The sequence below is a fragment of the Canis lupus genome, chromosome 36 (assembly GCF_011100685.1).
Source record: "Canis lupus familiaris isolate Mischka breed German Shepherd chromosome 36, alternate assembly UU_Cfam_GSD_1.0, whole genome shotgun sequence".
Lineage (NCBI taxonomy): Eukaryota > Metazoa > Chordata > Mammalia > Carnivora > Canidae > Canis > Canis lupus.
The window spans coordinates 12,848,292-12,869,321 of record NC_049257.1 but is presented as its reverse complement, the minus strand read 5'-3'; the positions used below and the strand labels follow the sequence as shown (position 1 = coordinate 12,869,321).

The 21,030-nt window shown below is 35.7% G+C and overlaps 1 protein-coding gene across 1 annotated transcript in view; it reads right to left on the bottom strand.

Moving 5' to 3' along the window:
- The window catches only part of B3GALT1 (beta-1,3-galactosyltransferase 1), a 503,874-nt gene that overhangs the window by 202,065 nt on the left and 280,779 nt on the right, over positions 1-21,030 (bottom strand). The window lies entirely within an intron of this gene.

Genomic DNA, 21,030 nt, shown 5'->3' with positions numbered 1-21,030 from the left:
CCGGGGTGGTTTGAAGAGCAAGTGGCAATGAAAAGTAGAGACAGTAGATACACACACACACATACAGCTGCTTGCCTAGCACCTAGAATATTCAGTAGTTGATGGCTATTATTAAAATAGTGCCGATAACATTTTATTGCAATTATTCTTTCAGACAGCTGTCTTTTCATTGAACTGTGAGCACTCTTTGAGGGTACACCTTGTATTTTTTATCTCTGTATTTCAGTCCTCACTCCAATCTCTCTAATTTGTTAAGTTCAATTAATGTTGATTAGGGTTAGGATAAGGAAAAAGTTAATGGAGGAAATTCATTTTGGAATGGCTTCATAGATAGGTAGAATTTGAATAGATAGAAAGGTCAAGTATAATATCACCAAAGATGCACAGACTATTGCTGAGTTCAATATATAACATTTTATGAAATATCAGTCAATAATTTGTCCAAAATGTTCATTTGTGGGATGATATAGGTCTATCTAGATCAGAGGTCCAAAGCTCAAAAGCCTACAGAGACCATGCTGCAATGGAAATGAGTAGACTGAGCCAGCTGTAAGCTTTGGAATAAGAAGATTGGGGCACACCGGAGGGAAGCCAGAAAGCTGGAATTCTTATATACAATCTTCTCCATTTTGTAATGCAGGCAACTAATTCAATTTTTTTGATAATACTGTTAAGTGTAAAAAAAGACATCTATGGGGTGCAAATGGTCCAAGGGGCACTAATTTATGACTTTTTGGTCTGGACAATGTCAATCCAGCTAGTCAAGAGTTGATTCTTGGGGGAGGGAGGGGAAATCGATCAAAGAGTAAAACGAGTGAAACCTTTTTGACATAATGTATCAGAATTTTATATAGCAGGATAGCTGCTAGTTTAAAAATAAAAGCTATAGGAGAAAAATATATATTCCAAGTCCTTCAATAAGAGTAGAAAAGAAAAGCACAGGCAACCTGCCACAATTAATATTTAAAGCAGATCTGCCTGAAAAATTGTGTGATCCAAGGAAAATCCAGATGCACGGGGATGGCTCTGAAGATCATTGTGTGGTATACAGTGTAGTATATCTTTCTTCCACTTTGGGTGAAGGCAGCATTCACAGAAGTGGAGGGTGTGAGGTCATCTTTATCTAAGGGAAAAATATCTTCTACAGTTAGGTAAATATTTTATAACTGCTTGGCACATCTCCTAGCATACTGCTTAGATCAAAAGAATGTATCTACAGAGATATGTGGAACATTATATTATATAAAACTATTGCCTGTACAGTGCTGACAAATAATATTCTAATCCATCATTTAGTCTTAAATGATTTTCTTTAGCAAATCAAATTACACTGTCTCCTAGGTAACCTCAAAAGAAGTTTTCTTTCATTCTCTTTTACACATCACACCATTTCTCCTAATGGGGTCTTAGGGGTTTGATATCAAGAGAGTGTGGAACTAAAGTGTTAAACGCAGGGACCAGCTAATTCTTCAATGATTTGGATGTCAACTAAATTACTTCTTTTGATCAACAAGGCAGCAGAGTGCTTTGTTGTCCGGATCTATAGAATGATGTATCATTTATACACAGATAGATCGAAGAAAGATTATGTAACCTAAATTTTTTTTAAATGCAGTATTGGATTTTTAGTGTATTGGTACATGACAATAGGTTAATAGGAAGCTGATTATCCATAATACTATGTATCCCTCTATCTAAATATACAGTAATTGTTTAATATATAGTTCCCAGATTGAATTGAGCCAATTACAGGACATGAGCAAATAAACATGGGATGTAAATTTACAGATTTTTTTAAATGAATAATCAATATTTGAAGAAGTTACCAAAAGAATAGGCTTTCTTTCTTTAATGCGTTTGTTTCAACTGAATAGTCTTTATACGTTTTTTACTTGAAAGTTAAAGATAAATTAGTTCATTAAGCCTCAAAGTTTAAATTAAAAATGAAAACTGATTACTAAAATACAGATCAATTCTCAAATCATAGATAAGGTATTAGATACCTAGTAAAATACTGTGAAAATAATAAACTTTGCAACGTGACATTTCTTAGAACTAATATTATATACAATGGCCCATCAAGGTTTACACTATGTAGCTTTGTATCTTATCTCTCCCAGAGAATTTATTATGTGATAGAAGACAGATGCATATGGACTTCTTATTTGGGTTCCTGTGAATGCTTCTTGAGTCTAATCATTTTTAAGCATATGTAAAACTTATGTTTTAATTAGAAATTTAAGCCTGCAAAATTATTAACTAAGCATACCCTTCTGCTCTCACCACAGTCAGGCCAATGGAATTAAAAAGCTCTAACTATAGAATGTGAGAATGGAGTTGTTATCAGGCCAGGAAATTGAAGGCCAAAAAGTAACTTGCGTTAAGTTTCTACAGGTAATCAATAGGGGGGTTGCAACTAGAATCTTAGATTGGTGTTCCTTTACCTTATTAACTTTCATAATTATTATTTTTTTTTAAATTTTTATTTATTTATGATAGTCACAGAGAGAGAGAGAGAGAGGCAGAGACACAGGCAGAGGGAGAAGCAGGCTCCATGCACCGGGAGCCCGACGTGGGATTCGATCCCGGGTCTCCAGGATCGCGCCCTGGGCCAAAGGCAGGCGCCAAACCGCTGCACCACCCAGGGATCCCTAACTTTCATAATTAAAAGAATGATATTCAAGAAACACCTGAGAACTATAAATAAGATTCTACTTTAATTTTTAAATTTGCTATGGACATTAGCCCAACCATTCTTTTTAATGAAGGCACAAAAATATAAAATAAAATAATAAAACTTAATAGATCCAGTAATAATTTCAAATTACAGATCAAAAAGCAAATGTTTAGGATCTTACATCACTATTATTTTGGAAGATGTGTAAATTATTCTACACTAAATTCTAACAACCATATTATGCCTTTGAGCCATGTAAGTATTTATCTCCTGCCTTTTTTCCTTCCCTCTTTGTCTTATGAGTCTTCAAACACAAATCTCGTTGCTTGGTACAGTGAAACATGAAACAAGACAGCTGCTGACTATGGAAAGCCAAAGAGCATGGCAGCTTGCTTTAAATAAGATCATTTAAAAATCAGTTTGCTTTAAGTTCATAAAATGTCATTTCATTAAAGTGTGTTTTCATTTATGAAATATGACTGCCATGCCAATGCTATTTTATTTGCAGTGAAGATATAAAAATGTCTCTTTATTATACAGCAGCACAAAACACATTTTATTTACATTTTGTTGAAATTTTTAGGAAATTCTAGATCCCCATGGTTAGTTTTTACATCAATTAAATAAAATCGTATGGGTTGCTCTATCCATGTATCCACTTCGACAGCATATCTACAGGCCTGGAATTTACAGATATACTATTCACTGCCCTTATTCTCTATCCAAAGAAGTATTATATAGTGTCCAGTGCATGATAAATACTTGTCACAGGTTGTTTAGGAAGCAGTCTGTCTGATTCTGACTTCCTTCTTGGTTAGTCTTGCTGCTAAGATTACTGGCCCAATGACCATGGGTAGAGATTGTAGAGAGGAAGGTATAGAGGAGGCATGCAGACCAGAAACAAATGAAAAGGTGGAGGGTCTGATTACTTTGTGCATCAGTACGGTGGTGGTAGTGGCTGGGACCATCAGGGTACTGGTGACAGAAGAATCCCTATAATGTTTCAGTCTCCTAAAAATTTTAGGCCCTTCTGGGCCACTCAAGCATTGTACACACCACAAACTAGAAAATGGAGATGCAACAGAAATCCTTCTTGATTCAATATGTGAGTAGATGTCTGAGGACGTTTCCCATGTAATTCCTGCAGGCAGGGGAAGAGTCCAAATGTGTAACAAGCTGGAATTGCTTGAGCACTAATCAAGGAGGGTGGGTGAGAACAGTCCCAGTGGCATACTTCTGAAGAGCCACCTTGCCACAGAGAATGTCTTCAATTTGGTATGAAGAGGGTCCCCTCTGCTTTCCGAGTGGGCTGGACTGAGCTTCTCCAATCTACTGCTCCAGAAGTGCCTGTTCCTTCCCTGTAACACTCCAAACAGACAGAAGAACTAGTGATGATGGAAGGTTAATACTGCCTTGAGAATCTTAATCCTTTCAGCTGCTGAAAAAGTTGTCTCAGTCCGCCTGTTACTTAATTCCATTCAATTTCTTTTTTGATCATTTTGGGAAAGGAAAGGTATGGGGTAGGAATATGTAAGCTCTGCTGACTCTAAACAAACTGATGTTCAACTGAAACAGCCAAGAAAATATACCTCAAAAGGACTTTTAAAAGTTGCATGTTAATAGTGAAAATGACCATCCAAACAATGCATATTTTTAAAGGCAATTTGTAGAGAATAAAGAGCAAGTATTTGGATATTTCTTCTATTCAGATAAATGGCAAGTTTGTACTGCCAACAGTTTTTCTTCTTTGGGCCTCTGCATCCTGATCCAACCTTCATTTTCTTTATGGTTAAGTCATTATTTCCAACTGGTACATTGCAAAGAAGCATTGTTTTCAGAAGATGGTACACAGACATACTCGAAGGAAGATTCTAATTCAGTGAAATACTATTTTGGTTAAATAGCTAAGAGTAATTACTTAAATTTTTTTGCCTGTGACTTTATTTAAATATTAAAAAATGTAGTTAAAACAATATGTGAATGTGGTAAAAATTCAAATGATATTAACAAAATAAAATGAAAAGTAAAATCTCCTTTCCTTTACCTCCAATTCTAGTTCTTTTCTGTAAAATAACTTATGAGGTTCAGCCTCTCATTTATTCTTCGAGAATTAGAAGAAAAAGAGGAAAGAGGGAAGGAAGGAAGGAAGGGAGAGAGGAAGAAAACAAGATACACTGGGATTATTCGTGCACTCCTTAGCATGTGGCTTTATTTGCTCTATAGTATACCTTGGAGCCCTTTCGCTATTTAGATAATTTTTAAAAAGTTTTTACTATGGGAATTTTATACAGAAGAGTATAAAAGTTTGATATAATAAGCACCAATATATCTCCATCAATTAAAATTGTTAACATATTGCCCAATTTGCTTATTTCATCTTTCAATCACCTATCTCTATTTCTTTGCTGAATCATTTCAAAGTAAACTGTAGATATCCTTACACTTCATTCCCAACTGCTTCCGGACTCATCACTTAAAATGAAGAATATTGGGCAGCCGGGGTGGCTCAGCGGTTTAGCACCGTCTTCAGCCTAGGGTTTGATCCTGGAGACCCGGGATCGAGTCCCACGACAGGCTCCCTGCATGGAGCCTGCATCTCCCTCTGCCTGTGTCTCTGCCTCTCTCTCTCTCTTTCTGTGTCTCTCATGAATAAATAAATAAATCTTTAAACATAAATAAAATAAAATAAATAAAATAAAATAATAAAAAAAGAATATTATCCTGTATGGCATTCTTGTACCAAACAAACTCAACAATAATTCTCACATATAATCCAAGATCCAGTGATTACTAAAATATCTCCAATTATTTCCCAAGTGCAATCACCAGATTTTTTTTTGGGGGGGGTGGACTTGTATTTAATTAAGAATCACATTTTGAATGTGGATGTCTAATCTTTTAAATCTCTTATAATCTAGAACAATGCCCTGCTCCACATTAAAAAAAGGTTGACTCTATGAAGAGATCAAAACTGGTTGTTTCCTCAGGGTGTTACTTGCTCCTCTACTCACTCATCCTCTTCATTAATTAATCAATATGCTTACATTTCACAAACTGCAATAAATGCATTTTATGCATTTAATCTCATTTAATCCATAAAACAACCTTAAGACATTAATAATACTACATCTATTTGATAAGAAAATGGGAGTTAGAGAGATTAACTCAATTCTCTAAGGTCACATAGCATTTGTGTTTTCTTCCCTTTCTTTATATGTGTCTCACATAGTTTAGTCTAGTACTATACCAAAAAGACTTAATTTTACATAGAAGAAAAAGAGGCCCAGAGAGACCAGTTGTATGATATGCCTAGTCATGTAATTATTTAGTACATAATTTTCAAATGTTAAAAGCATTTAATGAGCTGGTGTCACTAGGGAAGGTCAGCTGGATTCTCATAGGGTGGCATTACATTTGTAAATCTGCCAAGGTATAGAGCAGTGTTTACAAAGTGTGATATGCAAGGTAATTTCAGTCCGTGCATAAGTAATTTTTATATTTGCAGTTATTTATTTTTATGCATTTTAGAGAAATACTGTAACTAGTACACTGACCTCAAATATTTTTTAGCCTGAGGCTCAGTTAAAAACAAAGCTAAGTTAATTTAAAGTAAATGTAAAGAAAAATGTTAGGAAAATAATGGGACAGAAGGCATATAGTTAGGGGAAAAACATCATGATGATGGAGAGGAAGGTATACCTCCAAAGAGGAGGTATCTTTTAGGGTGAGGTCATATTAACCTAATTCATGTCTGAAACCAGAGTGTTAATGTATTAATTCATAGCGAGAAATAAAATAGTTGTGTATACTGAAATGCACATCCATCCACGTGACAAGTAAATTATCTGCCTGTAGGCAGAGCTCAAAATTAAAACAAGGAAAGTTATTTAAATGATTCTTAGGCTTAATAACTTCAGGTCAAATATGCCGAGTTTATTCTTCTTCAGAACGATGCTGGCCTTGACAAAGGGACCTTTACATTGAAGCTCCGCTGTTCAAAATTTCCTATCTCTTAGGTGTTACAAGATGACTGATTCTCTCTTCTGGATGATTAGATCTGTTCACATTTACTGGACAGCCATACCTGGGAGGATATTTTGCCTTTCCAAGGAATCAGTAAATCTCTCTGCTCTAATCCATCCCCTGTCGGATATACAAAGTAACTTAGAGGTTATACTTACTTCTCTTATGTCTAATTCATGGTAGGCTCCAAACACTAATAGCTGTTGCTAGCGGTCATGGCCTTGACTGCTGGCTTCTTGTCTCCTAACCCTGTGCATATTCTTCTATACTACTTAGCACTGAGTAATTTTCTCAGAATAACATTTCCCACACTAAAGAATCTGAAACCCACAAAATCCTTCATAGCAGGTCAGCATCTCACTCTGAACATACTTATAGTAATTAAAATATATCATAAGTAAAGTATAGGTTCTTACTGCATGTACTTAATACAGTGAAGATGGAAACATAGTAATTTGCTACCAAAGTTCCACAAAGCTTAAATAATTTGTTTCTGGCTATCTTTCCTTCTTCTACCTTTTGTTACATTTTCCTAATTCAGTGACAGAGGAAACAGGAAGATTTTGAGTGAATTCTTATCACTATTTATACTCAGTCAATGGATCTAAAAATGAAAGTTGTTAAATCTATTACCCAGTTTGTCCTTTATTTTTACCAGCCTAGGTAAGTGCTGCTGGCTTGAAACCTCGAGGCCAGGTACGTTCATCTTCAAAGGTTGGCCACATGTCCACCTACCTTCAGGGTAGGGATTAGAGACACATTTGGAGTTTGGATTGAATAGTACAGCAAGCCAAATTTCCAAAGAAGGAGAATAATTATAGAAGCAACTATCTCAAGTCTGTCCCCCAAAAGTTTTCCCTTACAGATTTAAATGAAGTTAAGGTGGAATCAATATGTGTATTGACATGCCAGGGGCTATCTCTGCTAAAAGAGTTTTGGTGTATTCTCTCCAACTCACGACTGGATATCATGTTAGGAAAATCATTTGGGATAAAAAGCCCAGTGCATACTGTTAAGAGAATAAAAAGCCATGCTGTGAAACTGGGAGAAAATATTTGTAAAACACATATACCATAAAAGACTACTCACCAGAATATGTATACAACTATCAAACCTCAATAATAAGAACACAATCATCCCGATTTTTAAAAAGTGGGAGGAGCAAATAAGTTAAACAGAAACCTCACCAAAGAATGGATGCAGATGGAAAATAAGCACATAAAAAGTTATTCAAAATTATTGGCCATTAGAGAAATACAAATTCAATTCACAAGATACCACCATACACCTATTAGAATCTCTCAATTAAAAATTTTGACCGCAGCAACTTCTGGCAAGGATTCAGAGCAACTAAGATTTTCCTGGATTGCTAGTGGTGGGAACACACAATAGTATATATAGCATGTCAATGGTTTGTAGTTTATTAGAAGTTGAGCATATACTTATCATATGACCCTGCTATTCCACTACTAGCTATTTAGCCAAGAGAAATGAAGATATATCTACACAAAACCTCTACATAAATGTTTACAGTGGCTTTATTCACCATTGCCCCAAACAGGAAATAATTCAAATGTCATTAACTAGGGAAGGGATAAACAAATTGTGGTATCTCCACACACCGGTATACCACTCAATAGTAAAAAGGATAAACTTGATATATGGAGCAACATAGATCAGTCTCAAGTACATTATGCTCGAATAAAGAAGCCAGACCCAAAAGGCTGCATATTATATGAAATTCCATTTTAATGGTCTTCTGGGAAAAGATAAAATGATAGGGAAAGAAATCAATTAGTGGTTGTCTGGACAGTGCAATGGAGGAAAGGAGGGGATTGATGATAAAAGACTAGGACAGAAATTTTTGGGGTGATGGAAATATTCCATATCTTGTCAAAACTCATAGAACTATAAAAGGGGAAAACAATATTGTATAAAGTATACATAAAAAACATGACAAATGCAAACACACAGAGATACATACACGCATCACAGATATATATATATACTTGCCTTATTGAGGCCTGAACCTTACTGACTCCAAACCACAACTAGATCAACAGCATCTATGTCATTTTTGGCCTGAGATTTTATTATTTTCTGGTCTATGGGAGGGCTACTGTTTAGTGTTAGGAAAGGAATTCGGAAAATGTCACTAATACTTTAGGTTCTTTTTCTTGCCAAATGGATGAAAACTGAGGATGTCCTATTAATTAAACGACTGTTTACTGAGGACCTACTACATTCTATGCTCTGCTTTAATGCTAGTTGGCAGAAGGAAACTGCAGACACAAACCTCTGCTTTCATTGGAAAAGATTTTTAGTTAGATTTTTAGTTATCATAAAATAGGTTATATGTCAGATGGTCATAGTTTTGATGGAGGAAATAGAAAAAGCAGAGAACAAGGGTAGAGAAAACCTGTGGTATGAAAGGTGGGTGGGTATTGTAAAGTTAACCATGAAGTCATTAAATATACATGTGCTCTGAATACTATGCTGGACACTGAAGATAAGGTGATGAGGAAAAGCAGACAAAGTCTTTGCCTTCCTGGATCATTCACCTAGGAGAGGAGCGATATTAACTAAATGCTGTATAAATGTGAAACATTCACTGCAATAATTGCTTTTGAAGAAAATTGAAAGGATTCTATAATTAAGTAAGTCTAGGGGATGTTATATACCATATGAAACCCTTTCCACCCCTCCCTTATTAATATATTAACGTATTAAGAAGCCCAAGAGTCTCCCTAGTGACTATAAATGTTTAATATATATATACCAAATGTATCTGTTTTGTGGAATAATTTGTCTATTAGCATCTCGCAGAATGCTCTATTGAAAGAGACACAGGAATAAATATTCATAGTATATTTTTTAAGTATTCGAACTTTCTTCATTAAATGGTTATTAATAGAAAGATAGAGGGTAAGCCAAAACCACCAAGGAGGAAAAAAGTAGTTTTGTTCACTATTTCCTATTTTTTTGGTCTCTGAATAAGAGAGTGAATCAGGAATGAAAAAGAACTGTGTGCTTTCTCCAGATCTATTTCTCATAAAATCTGCCTGTTTGGCAACATTTTCAGCTTCCAAATATAATATTCATACACCAAACTTCTTGACATAGAACTATAAGGAAATACTGACTTTTAGCTACCCATTTTGTTGTGGTGGCATATTGAGGGATGGAACAAATGAGTTAATATATTGATACTATCGAATGCAAATGTTCTTATTGTGAGATAAAGAAGATTTAAATACTTAATGAGGGAAAGCAGAAGAGATCCATGTGGGTTTGGATTAGAATTAGAGCTATGATTATGAATTTATAATCAAAAAAATTCTTGACATGGCTAGGGGCCACCATCACCCCCCCCAAAAAAGGGGGGTATTTACTAAAATATTTCTTATTCTACTCATGACCAGCTTTATATGTTTCTTTTCAAGTTACCTTCTTTTTTCTTTTTCCTAACCCCATTGCTGTAGTTTTAGCTGAGCTGAAAATTGTTCCCTTCAAAACAAAATTGTTTTGGAGTTTTCAGCAACCACTGCCTTGGCTTAGATTTTGAAATTTCTGAAGTGAAAAAAATTATAAAGGGGAAACTAGACCTTGATTTTTCTGTCATCTGGGTGGTTTCTAATTTATATGACCTGGCTTCAGACAGAAAGCAAATATTACAAATATCTCTGTACTCATTGATTTCTATAGCCTCACCTTAATTTGTCACACCCAGAGATAATTTTGAAGTCCATAGGCAGCCACTATATAAGACAGAGAAATTAAATGGGAGAAGAAAATAAAATAAGTTTCCAAAGATTAAAAGGCTGAAAATTAATTATAAGCAAAATGCAGAGAAGCTATAGTTTGGAGTGAATCATGTCATACGGTTAATTATAACACAAATTTAAAGCTTTCCTTTGACATAGAAAATAGATATTAGTGGATTTTTCCTTTTGAACATAAAAATACAAATTGGTATATGGGTTGGTTTAGTTTAATGTTTAATATCCAATTTCTTTCTCTGATATTTAGGCTTTTTGGGTTTTTATTTTACTGATCAAATAATCATGTTATATAACAGTTATTTGCTTTATAGTGCTCCACTAAATATGATGTTTGATTAAAAAAAGTTTTAACCTAGTGTATGATATTTAAAAGCACTTCAAATAAGGGAATAACAAAGCTGTTACAAAAGGAATAAACTGGTGAAGGCCAGAATGATTGTTTCCAAGTGGGCACTGCCTCAAAGGTTAGCCATCCTCTTTTCTTTTGTGTCCTTTAAAGTTGCCGACTGGTCTGTACTTAAAAAACAAAATACACGACTTGAATTTGAATTGTTTGAAAGGAAAAGATGGAAGGTTTCATACTTTTCTATTTTACTAGCACTTTAGTGTGCAGGACTCCAAACTTTTTCTGAAGTTCAAGGCACCTCCATGACAAGTTATTTGTAGAAAATAAAATAAAATTTATATTCCTCATGATGCATGCCTGAGATTTATTCTTCAATTAGGCTTAGCCCTCTATTCCTTATGGAATGAAATTTGGCCCAAGGGAACAGTAAATACTTAAAGTTGATAGAAAATCACTAGCTGGTTGATCAGCTGGGATTGACCAATCTTTAGACAGCTATTCAGTATTTTTTTAATGAAATAGGTAATTATAGGTTATTTCCTACTAATAAATACTAGATATTTCTCATGAACATTCTTCATAAGTAAACTAAAGCAAACAGGACTTTGCAAAAAAGAATGAATAAACTAAATAAACAGAAAAATACTTCTAAACCCCTAACTGAAAGAGAAAAACCCCTCCAAATCCCTTTTCCAACATGGCAAACTAAAGAGCTAACTCTGCTATTTAAAGCCATGTTTGAAAAGAGATTGGAAGTAAATAAACATATGGATTTAGTGAATGTAAATTCAAATGTTAGGGTTAGATGGACCTGGAGCCAAATTCCAGCTCTATTTCATAGTAGTTTGACCTTGAGCAAGGTACTCAAACTCCATTTTCTCACAAATAAAATGAAGATCACATCTACGTCATAAGATTGTTTTGAACATTGGATATAATAATACATAAGATGTTTAGCACAGTGCTGACACATGAGAGAATTGTTTTGATTTTCATTTTAATTATAACGACTATGATTGTTTGGTTGTAATTTCCTTTCTGGTTCTATACTGCACTTTCCTGAATTTCTTGGGAAAACCATAAGGAAGCATATTAAAGAAAGTTGAAGGTCCAGATATTACTTTTGAGGAATTCCAACATCAGTGTGAGTGGGAAGGTGGTAATGGTCAGAGGTCAAAGATTAGAATTTCATTAATAGGTCTTTCTAGAAGACCTAGGTAAAAGATCTTGTTGGTGAGCATACTTCTATCTTAGCCCACCTGTCAACCATCTCCCATTATTGTATCCACTTTAACATTTTATTGGTAGGCCTCACTATTCCTGGAAAACACTCTAGCCACTGTAGGCTCTTTGAGTTTGCTTAGACAAGTTTCTTTCTTTGGAATATTGTTGCCCCAGTTCATCACGACCTATCTAAATTATACGCTTATTTCAAGATTGAGGTCAAATGATCTTCCTCCCTCCACAAATACTTCCCAATACCATAGTACAGTATACATTTTTACTTCATTGGTGTTCATTTAGTATTTAATATCATGACTAAATCACTCCTACGAGTTATAGTTACCAGTATGCATGTCTTATCTTCCCTAAAACATTATGAGTTAGTAGATTCCTCTCCTATACCCAGTGAAAACTTCCTGTTACACAATAGTCACTTCTGGCATTCAATGATTGATGTTCAATTAATCAGAAATGATTGTATTTTCAAAGCAAATAGCTATATTGTTCCAGCAAGAGGAATGTTAATCATATATGTGAAAATATTTGGGAAGAATCAGAAGATATTATATTCTACTGTTTTATCTTGAATCAACTATTATAGTTCATACTCTATAGCTATATTTTGTGGGTGATACATTATTTTGTTTTGGATCAGCTTAACATTGATTGCCTAGGTTCTACCCATGGCCAGATGCCTTAGAATGTCACCAGGGCACCACTGTTTAATATAGCGCTCTTGTACATTTTAATGTTGAATATTAAGCTTTGCAAGGAAAAAACTCCTTTAATTCACTGAATTTAAGATGCTATCAATTGTAAGATGAGTTTCTTTTCAGAGATATTAAAATGTGCAAATATGTGCATCTTACAATGGATAAAGTGTGATACAATAAACTCCTTAATGGTGGTCCATATTAGGATGCTTTTGGTTGCAAGTTACACAATTCAAATCCAAATTAAGCAGAAATAATAATTAACTTCAGATAATGAAATTTCCTCTATAGGTGTGGTTAATTAAGTGGCTTTGAAGTGATATCACATACCCAGGTTCTTAACATAGTTCCTTAGGGCAATAGCTTTGGTCCTCTGCTTGAGCTGCAAGATAACTTACACATCTGGCACCACTGATACACTTAGGTCCACACGCACAGACATGTTGCTTTCCATATAGCGCTTTTTATCAGTGGGAAAACCTTTCTCAGAAGGTACCCTAGTAGCTTTCTCCTCATGGTTCTTTGGGCAGAGTTGAATCTCATGGCTTTTCCCACGTCAATCCCTGGCAGAGGGGATGAAATAACAATCATTGGCTAAAGTGGGTCAAGTTCCAAACCTCTGGTGCTGGTGATAGGATAGTCTTTCTTGAGAACATGGATGTGAGAAGAGCACATGTGTCACAATGAGCTGCTGCTAACAAGAACAAAGCAGGTATCTATTTGAGTAGGTGCCCATGGCAATCTATTTATGCCTCTGTTTATGTATATACTTCTTTTTTTTTTTTTAAAGATTTTTTTTTAAGTTTTATTTATTTATGATAGTCACAGAGAGAGAGAGAGAGAGAGAGGCAGAGACTCAGGCAGAGGGAGAAGCAGGCTCCATGCACCGGGAGCCTGATGTGGGATTCGATCCCGGGTCTCCAGGATCGCGCCCTGGGCCAAAGACAGGCGCCAAACCGCTGCGCCACCCAGGGATCCCTGTTTATGTATATACTTCTAAAGCCAATTATTTGCTAAAGTAATATTCTGGCTGGATTGTTTAATCATTATAACTGGAAGCTCTTAGATTCTATGTGAAATAAAAAGAAGTCTCTGGTTTGTAGCAGAATGGTTCATTGACAACTACTTTTTTCTCAGAAACCCTTCTAGTCAAGTAAATTAAATTCAAAAATTAACTAAATTGTTTGATAACTCATAAATATATAAGATATGGACACTCCATAAATGTCACAATTGTAGTGAGCATTCACTATTTTGCCCCAAATTCCAAACCTTCCACTGTGGAAAGAAAACCACCTTCAACTTGATAGTGAGGAGAGGTGGCTACCTTTTTGAGGCTCTCTAGATAATGATAAGGTAAAAAAATTGCTTTAATAGGCTGGTTACTATGAATATTACAATTTGAAGAAGATGACATTCCCTAATGGAGAATGATTTGATAGCTGTTAAATATATGCCAAAAGAATAAATTAATTAAGCCCATGCTAATTAAAAAATGGTATCAACCATAGTCTTATGAAATGGTCAGTATTGGTAACATTCTTTGAAGGATTTTTAATTGTATCCTATTTAAATACCAAGTTAAATATTTAGTTAAATATTAAGCATGCATCTGATTAATTTATAACCTAATAGCTATTATTATATAATGAGAAGTTCTTTGAGCAAATGGGCGGCAGAACCATAAGTATTTCTGGGCATCTAAAGAAGAGAAACTGACAAAGTTAAAAACAACAACCACCACCACCTTACCCTGGAATTTTACCTCCAGTCAGTCTTAGTCTCTCAAATTTGTCTCCTTATATCCATATCCACCAAAATCCCAGGACATGTTACCTTCCTTCATTTCCCACATTAGCCACTGAAATATTTCTTAATAGGGCTTCCTACTTCTACTCTTGTCCATTCTCTATACTCCATACTGCTGTCAGGGCAATCTTTTACACAGATCTAGTCAATTTTCAGTATTCATAGCAGTTAAGACCTATAACATTGCTGTAAACACCGAGTTAGCAAATACTGAACGACTGCTCGTAGAGGACATACAGGGTTTGGTTACTCTATGCCTCTGGTCACAATATTTTCTGTTAATTTATCAACACATAACCTTGTCTAATGTGTGTTTCTATTTCAAGACCTCTTATTTAATATACATTGCTAGCTTTTTAACACTAAACTTATGGCTACAGCAATATGACTCATGCCTGAATGAAACTTACCTAACACATGTATGTTCTCCATAGGCACATGACAACCTTAGGAATACTATGATTATATATAAATATATAATTGATAATTATGATAGGTACTAGAGATTAAATTAAAAACGCTAAGAGGGTGTTCAATGGTGAGGGAATAGGGAAAACCAAAGATCTTGTGAGAATCGTCAAAATGTAGGTGTGTGTTAAAAGCCACGGGAGAAGGTAGGTCCTAGATATGTAGGATAGAAAAAAATTAAAGCAAAAAAAAAATTCTCAGAAGTACCCAAGGGAAGATGTTGCTAGGCCTCTAGCAATTGGTTTGCTTTATTCTAATACCATCTTGTTCTAAAACTCTGTGCACACACAGCACATGGACAGGAAGAAAAAAAAAATTGATCTACTTATCTTTAAGCTGAATTTTCATTAATCCCAGTCTCTTTTTTAAATAGAAATATCCTTGGTATATAGTAATAATGAAGATAACATCTACAATGAACCAAGTTCAAAGCCAGCTCTTTACATGCAATATCTCATGTGGCAATGCTGTCTTTCGGTTTGGTATTTTGAGATAGTGTTAGGTGCTGTCCACATTGAATCATTCTACCATTTGGGTGAGGACTCTGGAGTTGAGAGGAGGTAAGTAATTTACTCCCAGCTTACATGGTCAGTAAAAGGTACAGCAGGGACAGGAATCCACCTCTTGCAAATACCACAACCCACAATCTTCAGTAATTGCCATAAATTATTAATCATCTGAAAATTGGGATGTGTGTGTGTACATGAGTGCTGAATTGCAGCTGTCAACATATCATCAAGAGTTATGAAATTGAGGTTTTAATAAAAGGTGTGACAGAGGAAGCATTTTTTAAAAAAATATTTATTTATTTATTTATGTATTTATTCAGAGAGAGAGAGAGAGAGAAGCAGAGACACAGGCAGAGGGAGAAGCAGGCTCCATGCAGGAAGCCCGACGTGGGACTCGATCCTGGGTCTCCAGGCGGCGCTAAACCGCTGCGCCACCGGGACTGCCCAGAGGAAGCACTTATTAAGCTATAGTTCAGTAGCTTTAAGTTAAAGGATTTAAACAAAATTGCAATGTTGAGAACTCGAAAATTAGTTCTAAAAGATATTATTATAAAAGTATTTTTAGAATGAGGACATCTACATAGACTGTTCCCCCCACCTCAACTATTCATGAAATTTTATTTTTCCTGATCTTAAACAATAAATATCTAATTTACATATAGGTACATTTCACTTGGCTCAGAATTTAGAGCCTACTCTATTTGAAATCATTGCTGGATCATTTACTGTAATGGAAAGGATAGCAAAAATTTTTTTCGACTGAAGCACTGTTGCATTTTAACATGAAAGATTTAAAAACAATTTTACTTATACATTTTTTAGTAGTAAAGGAAGGCAATTCTAAAACAACACTGGAGAAGTAGAAAATAAAAGAGGGACATTAGGACAGAAATTTTATCAGTTTGATCCTCACCTGCTAATGAATGAAAGGGGAAGAATTAGAAAATATCTTAATAGATTCAGTGCTTGGGATTGAATTACTAAAATTTCCAAACTAAGGTCTATAAGACATGTCTGTTCATCTGTCCCATCCATCCATCCATCCATCCATCCATCCATCCATCCATCCCTTCTAAACTCTATCCTGTGATTTGACTCTATGGAATTTGTGGAATTCTAATTGTTGTGCCATTGAAATTTCTACAAATAAAATTTCACACATTTCTTTTCTCATTTAATTCATTGTGACTTTTCCCGGAGTACTTTCACTTAAGCATGTATACTATCTAAAAATTTCAGTTGGTTTTCTGTTGGTATGTTATACTTTAAAACTATGAAGAGTGAAAGTTTGACTTCTTCCTTGACAATTTGGATGCCTTTTATTTGTTTTTGCTGCATGATTGCTGAGGCTAGAACTTCCAGGACTATGTTAAATAACAATGGTGAGAGTAGACATCCCTGTCTTGTTCCTGACTGTAGAGAAAAAGATCTCAGTTTCCCCCCACTGAGGATTCTATTAGCTGTGGGTTTTTCATATATGGCCTTTATGATGTTGAGATATGTTCCCTTTATTCTGTTTCTTGAGGGTTTGTATTAAGGATGGATGCTGTACTTTGTCAAATGCTTTTTCTGCATCTATTGAGAGGATCGTATGATTCTTATCCTTTCCTTTATTAATGTGGTGTATCACATTGAGTTGCAAATATGGAACTACTCTTGCAGCCCAGGAATAAATCCCACTTGATGGTGGTGCATGATTCTTTTAATGCACTGTTGGATTCAATTTGCTAGTATTTTGTTGAGAATTTTTGCATTCATGTTGACCAGGGATATTGGCCTGTTCTCTTTTCTCGTGGGGTCCTTGTTTGGTTTTGGGATCAAGGTAATGGTGGTCTTGTATTATGAGTTAGGTAATTTTCCTTCCATTTCTATTTTTTGAACAGTTTCAGAAGAATAAGTATTAAGCTCTTTAATGTTTGGTAGAATTCCCCTGGGAAGCCTTCTGTCCCTGGACTTCTGTTTGTTGGAATATTTTTGATTATATATTAAATTTCTTTGCTGGTTACTGGCCTGTTCAAGTTTTCTATTTCTTCCTGTTTCAGTTATGGTAGTTTATATGTTTCTAGGAATTTATCTATTTCTCCCAGATTGCCCAATTTCTTGGTATATCATTTTTCATAATATTCTCTTATCATTGTAGTTCTGTGGCATTGGTTGTGATCTCTCCTCTCTTGTTCATGATTTTATTTATTTGGGTCTCTTATTTCTTTTCTCTTTTTTTTAAGTCTGGCTAGGGGTTTACCAATTTTATTAATTATTTCAAAGAACCAACTCCTGGTTTCATTGATCTGTTCTACCATTTTGTTGTTATTGTTTCTGTATTATTTATTTCTGCTCTAATCTTTATTACTTCCCTTCTTATACTGGCTTTAGGCTTTCTTTGTTGTTCTTTTTCTAGCTCTTTTAGGTATAAAGTTAGACTGTGTTCTTGAACTTTTTCCTGTTTCTTGAGGTAGGCCTGTACTGTATACTTCCCTCCTATGACTCCTGTTGCTGCATCCCAAAGGTTTTGGACTGTTGTGTTTTCAGTGTCATTTTTTTCCATGTAATTTTTTTAGGGTTTCTTCTCTAATTTCCTGGTTGATCCATTTGTTCTTTAGTAGGACGTTCTTTAACCTCCATTTATTTGTGGTCTTCTCAAATTTTTTCTTGTGGCTGACCTCAAGTCTAATAGCATTATGGTCAGAAAATATGCATGGTATGAGCTCAATATTTTTGTACTTGTTGAGGCCTGATTTGTGACCCAGTTTGAGATCTATTCTGGAGAATAAAAAAGAATGTGCATTCTGCTGCTTTAGGATGAAATATTACAAATGTATCTGTTAAGTCTATCTGGTCCAGTGTGCCATTCAAAGTCATTGTTTACTTTGTTGATTTTCTGCTTAGATCTGTCCATTGCTAAAAATGGGGTGTTAAGTCTCCTACTATTATTGCATTATTATCAATGAGTTTCTTCATATTAGTTATTTATTTATTTGGGTAAATTTATTTGATAAATAAAGTTATTTGATATAATGCCCTTTTCAGCTCTTATTGGAATCTTCGGTTTAAAATCTAGTTTGTCTAATATACATAAAATCTAGTTTGTCTAATATACATATGGATACTCCATCTTTCTTTTGATGTCCATTATCATGATTCATTGTTCTCCATCCCGTTACTTCCCATCTGTGGGTGTCATTAGGTCTAAAATGAGTCTCTTATAGGCAGCATATAGATGGGTCTTGTTTATTTTATTCATTCTGACACCCTATGTCTTTTGATTGCTGCAGCTAATACATTTACATTCAGAGTGATTAGTGATAGATATGAATTTAGTGCCATTGGTATTACTTGTTAAGTTGTTGTTTCTGGAGATTTTCTCTATTCCTTTCTTGTCACTTTTGGTCTTTCTCTCTCACTCAAAAAGTCCCCATTAATATTTCTTGCAGGCTGTGTTAGTGGTCACAAATTCATTTAGTGGTTTTTGTTTGGGAAACTCTTTGTATCTCCTATTCTGAATGACAGCCTTGGTGGATACCGTATTCTTGGATGTATATTTTTGCCATTCACCATGTTGAATATATCATGCCACTCTCTTCTGGCCTGCCAAGTTTCTGTGGAAATATCTGTTGCTAACCTTGTCTTCCCTTGCAAGTTAGGAACTGCTTTTCTTTTTGCTGCTTTTAGGATTTTTCTTTATCTTAATATTTTGCAAATTTAACTACAATAGATCTTGGCATTGTCTTGCTTTTGTTGATTTTGATCGGCCTGTGCCTCCTGAACTTGGATGTCTGTTTCTTTCCCTAGATAAGTTTTCAGCATACTTTCCTCCAATAAACCTTCTGTCCCCTTTTCCCTCTCATCTTCTGAGACTCCTATGATACAAATGTTATTACACTTTATGGAGTCACTGAGTTTCCTAAGTCTGCATTTGTGATCCAATGTATTCTTTCCTCTCTTCTTTTCAGCTGCATTATTTTCCATAATTTTATATTTTATATCACTGAGTCATTCTTCTGCATCTTCCTTCCTTGTGGCCATTACATCCAGTTCATTTTCATCTCAGTTATAGTATTTTTAATTTTAGTTTGACTAGTTTTTAGGTGTTTTATCTCTACAGTAAAGGACTTCCTAGTGTCTTCTATGCTAGTCTCAAACCTAGCTAGTATTCTTACAACTGTTGCTTTAAATTTGGGATAAAAAAATACTAATATTACTTATATCTCTTTCAATTAGCTCCCTGGCTATGACCTTTTCTTCTTTCTTTTGGGATGAATTCCTCTGTCTTGGCATCTTGTCTAGGTTTCTGTCTTCTCTGTGTTAGGAAAGCCTGTTATGTTTCCTGTCTTGAGAGTAACGACTTTACAAAGAAGAGGTCATATACTGTCCAGGGACTGGCACTTCAGGAAGTGTCTCTGTTGTATGCTGTGTATACTCTGCGGCTGTGTTTTGGCTGCTCTTTCCCTCATGTCAGTCCTCGAAGAGTTTCTCCTCATCTGCATTGGGGAGTGTGTGGACCTAGGCCAGAGTGTGGTGAGTTTTAACTAGGTGTCCTCTGTTGTGCTTGTTAAGAGACCTGATGGTATATCCACCAGAGCTGAAGCTTTGCAGGACATTATGGTGAGTAGATGTGGTACAGGGGAAGGAGGTGCGGTGGGGAGGTTGTGCTGGTCTTTTGGGGGAGAGGCCACTGCTCTGACTCAGGCACACTTGCCCTAGAAAAACAGCACCTGTAGAGTGCAGGGGGGGTGGGGTATGGTGTAAGTGATTTAGGCCACCACTCTTGGCACTGTGCTGCTCAGTGAAGCCAGCTTATGCTGAGGGGTAGGGGACAGAAAAGGCACCAGCCCTCTTCCCCATCCTAGAGAGGGTAGTTCACACCAACTGCTGTCCAGGAAGCAGCAGGGCTACTGTCCAGGAAGTATCCCAGAAGGGCAAACAATCTCTCCTCATGTGTCTCAGGCTTCCCTCAGATTCCTGCCTTCACCAACTGTGTCTAGGCCATCTGCCCACCTGGCAGCACAGTGCACCTGTGTTCTATCCTAGGTGGCCTAGGATATTTATATTAAATACATTTATTTAATATTCATATTATATTAAATATATTTATATATGTTTATATTTATTGGACCTGGTGTAGTGTGTACTTATGTTGGTCCTCTGGGGAAGTGTCTTGCACTCTGGGACTGATGCAGATCTGTCCCAGAAGGGCAGTCATGCCAAAGCACAGGGCGGTGGATTTTGGAGTAAAGCACAACAAGGAGTCAGTGTCCAGGTTAGCTGCCCTTAACAGGTGTCTCTGCACCTATGCTGAAGGGCAGGGATGGTAATGGTGCCATTCACCTGGCTCTTTTGTTCTGAGAGACAATTCCACTTCTCCCAAATGTGCTCCAAGGAGGCGTAACCATTTCTCCCAATGTGTCCCAGAGTATCCTCAGATAGCACCATCTGCCTCAGGGCTGTCTGGCCTCCTTCTCCACAGGAGCAATGCAGTGAC